Source organism: Dipodomys merriami, unplaced genomic scaffold, assembly GCF_024711535.1.
Source record: "Dipodomys merriami isolate MVZ:Mamm:240054 unplaced genomic scaffold, mDipMer1.0.p SCAF_8, whole genome shotgun sequence".
Lineage (NCBI taxonomy): Eukaryota > Metazoa > Chordata > Mammalia > Rodentia > Heteromyidae > Dipodomys > Dipodomys merriami.
The window spans coordinates 39,828,530-39,841,969 of NW_027206401.1; the positions used below are offsets into that span (position 1 = coordinate 39,828,530).

Genomic DNA, 13,440 nt, shown 5'->3' on the forward strand with positions numbered 1-13,440 from the left:
GAAGGGGTTGATATGTTTCAAGAGTTTGGGACAAAGTATTGAACCTGCTATTTCTTTGCCCACCTCTTCATTTAAGTAGCACATTGGGACCTTTGAGGCTAACATAGAATGGATTATAACCAGGTTGCTGAGTTGGTGACTTTAGGCACAATTAAGCCTTGTTGGGGCTTTCTTTATTTGTAATAGTGCTGATACAGTGTGGGATGCTATTCAGCCCCAAATAACATTCCATTTAATAACTAGGCATTAGTTCACCCATTCTATCAGGGCCATTTGTGAGATAGGCATCACTCTTTTCTTTGGGCTCACTTGGCTTTCCTTACCAGCAGAACAAGTATGGCCACAGTGTGGACCTTAAAATAAAAAGGTTGGAGGAAGGGCTATTTGGGCAGTCATGACTAACCTTTCATTTGTCACAAAAATGCAACTTTTCCCCTAGGCTTTTTCCTTTTTTAAATGAGAATTTATTTACTTTCTGAGCAGTTAATATGTGTCATTAAGAATAAAAATACTTGAGGCCTCGAGTTCAAATTCTAACAGCTCAAACAAACAAGCAAATAAACAACAAAACCACTGACCAAAATGAACAAGAACACTTGTTATGCCTCTTAAACACTGAGATGAAAGGATATAGAAATATTTCAAAAAAGATGAACAAGAATGCGAAAAGCAGCAGCATATGCAATTATTGAAACTTTAAAAAAAACCCAGCTTACTGTACATCAAAAGCATAATAAATTTTGGCTTAGTAATAGAAACTGAAGAAACAACTTCTACACTCAATAATGTGAGTGACTCTTATAAACATAATTTGATAGAAAAGGACAGATTCCAAAGAGTAGATAATATAAGATCCTATATACTTAAAGTCAAAACTTAGCAAAATTAAATTCTAGTGTTAAAAGTCAGGATCATGGTTAATTTGGAGAAGGAGTAATCGGAAGAATTTAAAGGGATCTATAAGGGACTTCCCAGTGCTAGTAATTATCTTTTTCTTAGAAGAATGCTGAATACATAAATATGTTCCCTTTTCATCAAAGCCTATGCTCATATTTTGTGTCATATTCTGAGTATATTTAATACTTCAGTAAAACATTTATTTGGAAATTACATTAGGAATGAGAAACTCCTGTAAACAGGATTTGAGCTCCCGATAGCCAGCAATGCAATTAGGCCTCACTAGCAAGTATTAAAAGGGTCAGTTTTATTTACTCATTAATAAATCAATTTATTTTAATCAAATTTCTGTTTAAAAATAGATTCAGATTCACAGAAAAGTTACAATGACAGTACAGAGAGTTTCCCATTACTGCTCATTTGTTCCCCTTACTGCTAACAAGACAATGCCCTTTACATTGCACCATTTCAGGGTGCTTGCTATTGACATATCACTGATGGTGTTAACCTTTGTCTGGCCAGAGTTGTATTTATGTGGTTCCCCCCATAAAGTTGCTCTTTTCCCCTCTCCAATACTCTATTCTTAGGAAGCAAGTCACTAAGCAATAGCCAACTGAAAATTGAGGGATATGGATTAAGTTCCAATTCCTTTATCGTATTTCCATTTTTTGTATATAAACTACCTTGCACATCCTATATTGGCTCCATCTATGTGCTTGTATGTATATAATACACATTTTTACTATTTTGCCTCTGTGAGCAATTAGACAGGACATAATGTGTGACTCAACTTTTTTTTTAAGTTTTCCATTCTAACAGAAACCTTGTAATAAGATGAATATGATTTAACCAAGGAAAGTATCATGCACTACCTACTCAAAGTATTTAACCTTAACTAACAGAACAGTGGTGGCATCTTCATCAGATGTAATAAATGGTCTTGGACTTCGAATGCTAGATAGAAATGCTCCTGCGGAGTGGCTTTGTATGTGAGGCTGCAGTGGTTTGCTACAGTGCTGACATGTCTTCAGAGTGCATAAGGCACATGCTCCATAGTTTCTCTGCAGAGGGGTCCCAGGCCATAATCCACCACCTGAGTCACCAACTTTGAAGAAGCCTCAGCAGAGGACTACACTGCAGCTGGCAGGCTGGTGCTCAGAGGAGATGAGGCAGAAGATCTGCAACCACCGCCTACTACCGAGTAATGAGGCCATTTACAGAGTACCACTGGCTCAGCTCCTTCTAGAATAGGGCTGCCTTCGGCCTGGGCGTGCCGCCTTCCTGGACTCGCCCTCGCCCGCCCCCAAGGCAAAGCCCCGCCCACCTTCCAGCCCCACCCACCGGGGAGCACCGCCCCTTCCATCTGTCCCGCCCCTTGGCCTCCGCTTCTTCCTTCCGGGTCGCGCCTGTCCGGGCTGGCCGCCGTGGTGCCGCCGCGCCACAGCCCGGCAGCCGCCCTCGCGCCCAGGCCTTTCCCGCGCCCCCGGGTCAGGGCGGGGTGAAGCCCTCGGCGCGCGCCTCTCCCGGACCCCGCAGGGTACGGCTCATTATTTCCTTCTCCCTCCTGAGCGTCTGTCGTCCTCCGTCGCCGCGGGGGCGGGGCCGGGGCGCCGCGGTTTGGGGAGCCTGGGAGCAGGGCCGAGGCCCCCCCACCTTCCCCCTGCGGGCTCCTTTCCCTCGCCCGCCGCGCTGCGCCGGCGGGGCTTGCGGAGGGGTTGGTGGGGGCGGCGGGGTGCCTGGGCCCGGGCGTCCGCTGGGCCCGAGGGCCGGCTTGCCAAGGCGCAGGGGTGAGGCCCGCGGGGCCCTGGCCGCCGCCGCGCGTGCGCGTGCGCCGCTGGGGGCCGCGGACTTGTTGCCCGGTCCCTGCTACGCGGGGACCCACGTGACAGCTGGGGCTCGCGGTCCGTCTTTCTTCAGGACTGCCACGGCGTGCTCGGCGGCGGCCTCCTTCCTGGGTTTAGGGGTGGACCCAGGTGTGAGGAGGACCATCGATCCATCCGGGTCAGCCTGTCTGCAGTGTGTGTGTGTGTGGGGGGGCGCGTTGGCAATTCCCTAAGGGACGGTGGTCACCGAGCCCCGGCGTGCAGTCACTCAACGGAACTCTGCGAGTACTCCGGAAGATTAAGGGATAGGAAATCGTGGTTATCTGTTGCATTCGACAGTTCCTTGTACGTGACTGCAGGTCCTTGGAGAGCTCTCTGCCCGCAGGTTCAAAGGTCTCTCCGGTTCTAATCTCTTTCCAAACACAGTTCGATTTTCGGCGTGCAGTCCTTGGTTTAAATTCAGGAAAATGGGTACATTTTTCCCCCCCTTCAAAGTCACTTCATGCTTCTGTGGCCCTAGTGGTGGAGTAGAGGGGCACCTCTTCTTTATCGAACGCGAAGTTCTAGGGACCAGGAGCACTGTCGTTGTCCTTCCAGTTGGCAATGCGGGTCGTCTCAGAAGATGCGCACTCTTAAGTGTTGAATTGACTTCTCCCCACTCTTCTGCGTACTAAATTAAAAACAAACAAACCACCTGCCGTCCCCAAATTTGGCTATTCTAAGCCCTGCACTTTCATGTTCTTCCTTTCAGTCACTGACTTGAAAACCAGAGGGGTCAGCGCCGTGTACAAATGATCGTTTCTTTTACTGTATCGTGATCAGTCTAGGCCCCATACAGTGGTAGTTTAAAATATTATTTCCTTTACAGTAGTAATCCCTGTTGTGCTCATCCTCTTTAATTTTGGCCTAGTCAACATATGCCAAGCTAACCATGGATCCTTTGAATAAGTGGTTTGTGAATGCCCTCATTTTTTTCTGGTACTATTAATAGTCTTACTCAATTTTGGTGTGAGATATGAGGTAAGGTCTACCTTTTTGTTGTAGTGGTGAGCAATTCCATCATTTGTTAAATTCTGCTTTTCCCTGGTATAAGGATCTATCTAGCCCTATAGATCTGTCTGTTTATCTGTCTGTCTATTGTCTATCGATCAATCCATCTATCCATCTACATACTACCCCCCACCTACCTATATCAGGAGCACTAATTTCTGTAATTTGAGGCTCTTTCTGAACTATTGATCAGTTATATCTGACTTCTTGTGATGATACCATACTGCTTCTGTTACTCTATCTTTATAATATGTTTTAATGTCTACTGATGTTTTAAAATGTCAGGCATTTTGTAGAAATCACTAAATACATTTGGAATGAATTTTAGTGAGCACAATTTGAATCACTTTCTCACTTGGTGTCTTGTCCTCCACACCTCTGCTTAGGTTTGTACCTCTTCATGAAGTCAATTGAATTAGTAACCACTGTTAAATAAATAAATCCCCTCTGTTACTTACTCAGAACTACCCATGTAGAGTTGCTTCCCAGCAGCTTAGAGAAGCTACCTGATTTTGTGTTTTGTGTGTGTAGTGTGTGTCTCTTCCTCAGCCCAAGTATAAGACATTCTGTACTTGTTTCCAGCACTGATGGGAGATAAATGTCTATTGAAGTGATTAGTCAGATGAGAGCCTCTTGCCCATTTGTATTTTACCATCCTAACTGGATATCTCAGATATAAATTTTCAGATATTGTTAATTGACACAGATCTTACTAATTCATGAAGTAAGTGTATACATTCATTGCGTGAAATTGTTAAAGGAACAAGTGAAGGTGTTACGTGCCCATGAATCAGCAACTCAGTTTCACAAAGATCATCACTATGAACTAGGTGTTGGTGGCTTGTACCTGTAGCCCTAGCTACTTGGCCTGGGGGTGGGGGCGCTGAGGGGGACCACTTTTCCAAGCCAGCTTAGGCAGAATAGTGTGACTCCATTTCTACAAAAGGAAGCCGGATGTAGTAGTTCATCCCTGTGATCCCAGCAAAGATAGGAAGCCTATAGTAGGCAAATCATAGCTCAAGAGTGTATATAGGGAGAAAGTGAGATTTGATGTCAAAAATAACCCACAAAAAACAGGACTAGAGTCATTGTTCAAGTGATCAAACCCCGTACTGCCATAAAAAAAAAAAATCATGATAACTTTCTCACCATCCAGATGTCAGTATGTATAAATGTACATTTGTTTCATAAATGATAGTTTACCATATATCATTTTCTGCAGCTTCTATTCACCACAATAATTGGTGAACATCTCTTCACATCAGTGTAAGTTAATTACCTTTTCTAAAGTTCTTTTTGGTGTTTTATTATAGGAATAGCCTACAATTTGTTTTCCTTTTTTATTTTTATTTTTTGCCAGTTGTGGGCCTTAAACTTTGGTCCTGGGTGCTGTTCCTCAGCTCTTCAGCTCAAGGCTAGTGCTCTACCACTTGAGCTACGGTGTCACTTCCGGTTTTCTGGTGGTTTATTGGAGATAAGAGTCTCACAAACTTTCCTGCCTGGGCTAGCTTTGAACCATGATCCACAGATTTCAGCCTCCTGAGTAGCTAGGATTACAGTTGTGAGCCACCAGTGCCAAGCTTTATTTTCCTCTCTTGATATTTAAGATACTTCAAATTTGTTTCTATTTATTTATTTATTTATTTATTTATTTATTTATTTATTTATTTATTTATTTATTATTGTGAAAATACTGTACAGAGGGGTTACAATTAGATGGGCAAGATAATAAGTACATTTCTTATTAAGCATTGTAGCCTCCTCCTTTGTTTCCCCTTCCCATCCCTTCCCAGCCTCCCCGCGCCCCCCCCACCCAATCCTCCCCCCCCCTCACCAAAGTTGTAAAGTTCATTTTCAACATGACAACTTGTACTTCTCATTGTTGCAATGGGTCCACCTGTATCCTTATTTAAACAACTTGTTTTTCCCCTTCCCCTTCACAAATTATACGGACATCAAATACAGTGAAAACGGGTTATACTGTGGGGGAGAGACATACAAAGCAACTAAGAAATAATCTTATAAATGTGTTAGAAACAAATGCATGAAAGAAAAAAAACATTTGAATACATATCTTAGGGTTCATTTTCCTAACATCACCTTATCTGACCTTTTCTGCTTGACTCATACATATACTAGCTATTGCAGATAAGGGAAACCATGGGACCTATGTTTCTTTGGTCAAATTTGTTTCTATAACAAATGAAATTGTACAAATGAATTATAGAATCATTTCTGTTTGTTCAATCGTCTCCCTTGTTTTCAGTTCTTTCTATGATTTCTCTTATCTATAATCAACTTCATTTTAAAAATATTAAATAGATCCCAAAGCTAAACAATTCATAAATTTTAAATAGTGCACTATTCTGTATAGTATATGCATTGTCATACCTTTATGCTCCATGAATCACATATTGCCCAACATATTCATATTGTTTTTGCCATCTACCTGTCACTTAGGAGACACATGGTTATCAGATTAACTGTCATGATTTTATAAGGCTTAAGTGAAGTCACCCTTATTTATAAGTGGATCCAAAGTTCACAAGTAGTGATGCTGGAAAGTCAGATAAGCTAAATACAATTAAAGCTGTCAAGTGTTTCCTTTAAGTGAGAGGTCTAAGTTTAGGTATATATGTACGGTAGACCCTTGGTATCCATAGGTATATGGTTCCAAGGAGACCACTGAGGAAAAGTCATGAATGTTCAAAGTTCAATGTTCTAATATTACTCAAATTTACCTATACCATACATCTGGCATCCATAACTTGGAACCACATGGAGTAGGCTACATTATTGTCACAGAAATTACTATTGTATACAGAAATGACTTCTGTATACACTGATACTGCTCACCAAAATCTAGATATTATTTCATGCTTTTATGTCCAATACTGAAGATATGTGATTCATTTTTCCCCATAACATGGCCCAACTACTGCTAAAAACAACTGCCTTTCAAGAAATCTAAAAAATTCAGTTTATCACCTTAAGCCATCATAAAATATGGGTTTGGGAAGCTTGCCATAACTTTTACTTTGTTTTTTTTGGGGGGGGGCACATTTACTTTTTGGGAGGCATTTTTACAAAATCAAGGACAAGGAAACATATCACATGATAATTTTAACACAACAGATGATATTGTTCATATAACTTTGAACTCTACATCAACTGAGATGCATACTGTGTACATTCAAATTAAAATTTTTTGTTTTAAAATATGTTCAATTTTTTTGACCATGTGTGTTCAAAACCAGTTAGTCAATGAATAATGTATGCTTATAGACTTGCCTACTAACCCCTATTTCAGTGATCCACAGATGGGGGATGGGGGGTGTTAAAATATATCTCCTGGAGAGGAAGGGTGAACTGCTATGTACTACTGTACTTGCATGTTTGTTTGTTTTGTTAATGTAAATACTTAAATTGCTAGGTCAAAGGCTGTATGTACATTTTAAATTCTCAGAAATTCTGCCATAGTTCTCTTTGAGAAAGATAGTTTCTAGGAGTAAAGGTTTACACAATTTGTAAGAGTGCTGCTTTTGCCATATTGCCATAATGGTCAAGAGTTGGAGATTGTATACTCAGAAGATAAAAGAGGTTCATGGATGTCAGCAGATGTGAGAACTCCAAAGCAGAGACAAAGTATAGCAAGGGCAGTAACCAGAGAATATCATCTTCTGAACCCTGGAGCCCAGTTTCCACAGAGATGGCACAAGGGCAAGATAACAGTAGCACATGAAGTAGGTTGTATTACAAGAGAGGGATTTCGAAGCTGGGAATGTGGCTCAGTGTTAGAGCGCTTGCCTTGCATGCATGAGGCCCTGGGTTCGATTCCTCAGCACCACATAAGCAAAAAGAAAATAGGCCAGAAGTGGCACTGTGGCTCAAGTGGTAGAGCACTAGCCTTGAGCTGAATTTATGAGGGGCAGTGCCCAGGCCCAGAGTTCAGGCCCATGACCAGACCTCCCCCCCTCCAAAAAAAAAGAGGGATTTTGAATTTAGGGAACCTGAGTCTTCATTACTGAGCTTGCTATGGGTAACCTGTCTGACATTGCCCTAGAGGGAGACATTTTCCTGTATAGGAAACAAGCCTGCCTTCTATCCAGAGGGAGACCATCTAGTGAGGTTTTGTGATTATGTATATATATGTACACACAATATATATATAAGGATATATATAATTGAAAAGATCATCTGAAAGATGGTCAGTGGCACTGTTTATAAGACATGCAGAAGTTGTAAATCCTTTTCAGTACATGTAATGTGTTGTCTTAGTTACTGCTGTGAAGATATGGCTGTTTTCTACATTTTGTAATTTATGTATGAATGAAAAATGCTATCTTATTAATGTTTTAATATCACATTTGCTTGCATATTGATGGATTCAATACCTATTTTTATTGACCATTCATTTTTTTCTTGTTACATGATCATATCCTTTGCTTATTTTCTATTGAAGTGCTCCTCTTTTTCTTATTGATTTGGTATAGCACTACTATTGTGGCTATTGAGACTCGGCATAGCCATTGCTAGTGTGCACCAGGGTACATTTTTGGAATGCAAATTGTACCTCAAAATTAGTTTAATAATGTTCCATCATTTTAGTTAATTCTTGTTTTAGCTATAAAGGCTAACCACAACAGACCTGTATATAATATTGCATTTGGATTTTTGTTAGGCAACATAAACGAATCCCCTATATTTCATTTAATAGATGTTATCTATGTTAGTGTACAGAAGTGTATAGACAGTATTTGGCTACAGTAAATTCACATCATTACTATGGCTTTAATAGTTGAAGGTACTCTTTTTGTTTGGCATGGTATTTTACTCTTTTAGTTAAATGTAGGCTCTGGGTCTGGAAAAGTTTTAAACGTATAGTTCTTTCCAAAAACTGGTTCATTCATACCCAACATCAAACAGTGAAGGAAAAGGCAAAATGAAGGTAATAAAATAGGAAGGTATCTGTATTTAAGATAGTTTGTATTATTTGCGTAATTAGACATCTGTCCACTTTTGTCACTGGGTGAGATAGCACCTTGAGCAAGAAACGGGTTTCCAAATGCCTCATATCAAGAAATTACCAGTCCCTTCATCTTACAGTTCTTCTGTAGGATGTTGATTCATCTAATTTATTTTTCCTGTTTTTTTTTTCTACCAAAATTTGATGGGAAAATATTTCAGAAGTTTATATATTAAAGAAATTTAGAGAAAGGAGAACAGTGTCTATTAAACTAATTGCCAGTTCCTAGTTTTAAATTCTGAGTACTAGTTCTTGTTTTTTGATAAATCCTTTGTACTCTGGTTTTATAGACACCTCTTGCTTAGTGGCTACCATTTGTTCTTTGGTACAATATTAGTTTTTAAAGAGTTTGCTGTGTTCCAGATTCTCTATCACACTTTTGCATTTTTGAGGGCTGTGTTGCTAACTAGTAGAGAGTACTATTTTCATATGATTTTCAAAATTTTTCCTCTACCTTTACTTTTTTTGTTGTTGATTGTGGGGCTTAAACTCTGGGCCTGGGTACTGTCCCTCAGCTCTTCAGTTTAAGATGAGTGCTTTACCACTTGAGCCACAGCGCTACTTCTGGTTTTCTGGTGGTTAATTGGAGATAAGTCTCATGGGCCAAAATAGCTGCCCAGAATAGCTTTGAACCATTGTCTTCAGATCTCAGCCTCCTGAATAGCTAGGATTACAGGCGTGAGCCACTGGTGCCCAGCTACTTTTTTTTTTTTTTAAATCTTGGTTGGTTCCTTTACTTTCCTCTGCTTCATTTGGCCATATTTTCAAGAAATTGTGAAATTGGGTAAGAGTCAGTTCTTCATGTTGACCCATAGAGTTCAGTTAGAAATTCCATTTGTGTTTGGGCCTTTGTTAGTCAGCTTCCTGTCATTAATAAAATTCTGGTGATAACCAACTTTAAAAGAAGGACTTACTGTTCAGTGTCCCAGAGGTTTCAATCAGGGTCAGTTGGCCCTGTTGCTTTGGGCCTGTGGTGGCACAGTACATTGTAATGGGAGCATGTGGTAGACTAGGACTGTTCTCCTCTTGATAGCCAGGAAGCAAAGAGAGAGGAAGAGAGCTGGAGTCCTGATGTCCCCCTAGAGAACGTGACTCTCCCTTCTTCCATGATCCAACTATTTCCCACTAGGCCTCACTTCTTAAAGGTCCTGCACCTCAAAATAGTGTAATGGGCACACAACCAAGCCTTCAACATTGAGCCTCTGGGAGACATTACCAAAACAATAACAGTCCTTGTGTAAGCATAAATAATAAAATGCTTAACTGGAGAATTTACTTAGAAGAAGAAAAAGATATAATAATGTCTTAAAATATCATGCCCAGTGTTATATTTTTCTACAGTTACATTTTTCTAATCTGTTAGTTTTAAACATGTAGTACAATTGGAATGTAAATAATTGTAATTAAGAAAAGGGATGCTTATTTCCTATAGCTAAGATATGGAACCAACCCAGATGCCCCTTAGTAGATGAATGGATCAAGAAAATGTGGTATATATACACAATGGAATTCTATGCCTCCATCAGAAAGAATGACATTGCCCCATTTGTTAGGAAATGGAAAGACCTGGAAAAAATTATATTAAGTGAAGTAAGCCAAGCCCAAAGAAACATAGGTCCCATGGTTTCCCTTATTTTCAATATCTAGTATATGTATGAGTCAAGCAGAAAAGGTCAGATAAGGTGATGTTAGGAAAATGAACCTTAAGATATATATTTAAATGTTTTTTTCTTTCATGCATTTGTTTCTAACACATTTATAAGATTATTTCTTAGTTGCTTTGTATGTCCCTCCCCCACAGTATAACCCCTGCTTTCACTGTATTTGATGTCGGTATAATTTGTGGAGGGGAAGGGGAAAAAAACAAGTCATTTAAATAAGGATACAGGTGGACCCCTTGCAACAATGAGAAGTACAAGTTGTCATGTTGAAAACGAACTTTACAACTTTGGGGGGGGGGAGGATTGGGTGGGGGGACGGGGAGAGGCTGGGAAGGGATGGGAAGGGGAAACAAAGGAGGAGGCTACAATGCTTGATAAGAAATGTACTCATTATCTTGCCCATCTAATTGTAACCCCTCTGTACAATATTTTCACAATAAAAAATAAATTAAAAAAAAGAAAAGGGATGCTTTTGCTAATACTGGGTCTTTGCTCCCCTGTAGCATATCTAGTACAGAATATTATTAATCTTTTTACTCTCAGTTGCTATAGGCTCACTTCTTTTCATAGTCTCTCATCTTTTAGATTTTGCTTTTTCCCCCTCTTTTTGTAATTTTATGGAGGTTGGGTCTCTATATAGCCCATGCTGGCCTAGAACTTGCTGTCCTCCTGCTTCTGCCTCCTCCTAAGTGTGGTTATTAATTTTTAAAAGAACTTTTTCATCTGTAGTTTTCCTAGAAAACTGTAATCAACCTATGGTCTTACAAGTTAGGAGTGATAGATATAGTATTTGAGAAAATAGCGTTCTTTTACCTCTCCAATCATGTCTTTCATGAATCTTTCTTTAATTTCAATCAGAGTTTCTTTGTGGTCATAGTCAGTTTTCTTTTATATATTCAAGGGCTGCTTTTGTACTCACAGAAATCACCACTTTTTTTAACCTTCTCTTTCAATAGTAAAATTTCAATATGGATACTATTCCATCTTGGATGGCTTCAAAGAAGTTCATACATTTGATTCTTACCCATTGTGTTTCCATTCTTACCATCCATTTTCTTTCTCTTTTTCTTTGTATCAAGATACAGAAGTTTTTTTCCTACATGTACCTTGTCTTCAAGAGTCACTGGTTTCATTTCTATGTTTATTTTAAGTTTATTTAGTATGATTCTTTTGGCCAGTTTCCACAAAAGAAAGAAGTGCTTATTGAGTGTTTATTAGCATGCTCTGGGCCCTGAGGGTATAGTTATAATTAATTAAGACACATTTCTGAATTTATAAATACCTTGGCTGGTAAGAAATAGTACTGATATCTATCTAACAAAATACAGAGAAATGATGGATAACCTCTGAAACTGATATTGAAGTCCAAGCGAGAATCGTATAGGAGGGGAGAGGACATTCCAATCCACTTTGAGGTAGGTGCCAAGGCATGAAGTCACAGTGCTGTTGAGGACATGGTTGGAGTTCTGAGGGGTCTACAGTAAGAGTTGTGCACACATCGAAGTGAAAGGGAGGGGGCAGAGAGAAGTGAACATAGCTAGAACTTTGTACACTGTGTTTCCAAAAGACAGCCTTCTTTGGTACTGTTAATTCCCTGAGAAGAATGAGGAAGAAGTAGATCCACAAGAGGAGACTGACAGGTACCAGGGAGGCAAGGTGTATGAGACTATGTGTTATTGTGGAAGTATCCTGGGAATAGGCAGGAAAGAGGTGAGAGGTGGAACAGTTTTTAGTATAGTTCTACCTTTTTCCCATTCCCATATATTTGTGTGTTTTTTCATTTTGTTTTGTTTAGTTTTGCTTTGCTTTTTTTGCCTGTCATGGGGCTTGAACTCAGGGCCTGGGCACTGTCTCTGAGATTCTTTGGCTCAAGACTAGTGCTTTACCACTTGAGCCATAGCACCACTTCAGGCTTTTTTCTGTTATGTGGTACTGAGGAATTGAACCCAGGGCTTCATGCCTGCTAAGCATGCTCTACCACTGAGCATGTGGCTCTACCACTAAGCCCCATTCCCAGCCCCATTCCCATATATTTGGATTTCTAAATTTGACCAAAGAACTTAAATGAAAATAGTCTTTTTTAGCTAGTATCAGTACAAATAGAAATAGTAAATGTTTAAGATTTTGAGGGGTTTCACTATATTTTGTCACTCTATTTTGTTACTATATTTTGTTTGTTACTATATTTGTTACTATATTTTGTTTGTTACTATATTTGTTACTATACTTTGCAGTCTACTGAGTTTCATTCTGTGCCTCCTTTTCTTCTCTCACTTCATTGACATGTTTCTGTGGTTATTTTGCAAGTATCTACGGTGCTTTGAATTGTCTGCAATGTGGCTTATTGTTTATCATTTTCACCTTTTTCATGTCTTATACTTTAAAGTTGAGAACCCTCTTTTGAGTTTTAAACTTGTTTTCCAGAACTTCTATCACACTATGAGCCTCGCCTTTGCTTTGCTCCAGCTCTAAATTGTTCAGTTGCTTCATTTTGTTTATTTCATGCCATCCTTTTCCTTCCTCTTTCTCCCTCTTCTAGTGCATTCTCTGCAGTGCCTGCCATCCTGCTTTTCTCCGCCTCATCGACTCCCCTTCTCACTCCAAATCTCAGTAGTAAACATATGTTCTCCCTTGTCTATACCTCTTAATTTTGCTTTTCCACTGTTACTGCTTTCTCGGTAATTGTATTATTTAACTTCGTTAAACATTTTATAAAATGAAAGATGTGGTTGAAGCTGTATTATAATAAAAATCATGTCATATAAAGCAGGTTGTTTCCCAAGGAATATGAAAGTCTCAAGACACAAGTTAAAATTGCTGTTGTTTGTATTTCTTGATTGTGTGTGCATATAAAAGTTCAGTGTGTCAGTGGAGAATTTCCCACCTCATAGTCACTGTTGGCAAGTGATTGGTTAAGCCACAAATAGACTCTTTTTATCTGTTACTTTAAAATTTAGGTAGCTGTTTAAATGAACTAGAAAAG

The 13,440-nt window shown here is 39.6% G+C and overlaps 1 protein-coding gene across 3 annotated transcripts in view; it reads left to right on the top strand.

The window, feature by feature from the left end:
- The first annotated feature begins 2,287 nt into the window (after positions 1-2,287).
- Fbxl4 (F-box and leucine rich repeat protein 4) overlaps positions 2,288-13,440 on the top strand; it is a 70,737-nt gene continuing 59,584 nt past the window's right edge. For all 3 annotated transcript variants that reach the window (XM_070011071.1, XM_070011070.1, XM_070011069.1), the window contains exon 1: positions 2,288-2,434. The gene's annotated coding sequence lies outside the window, so the exon portion shown is untranslated. The remainder of the gene's footprint in view (positions 2,435-13,440) is intronic.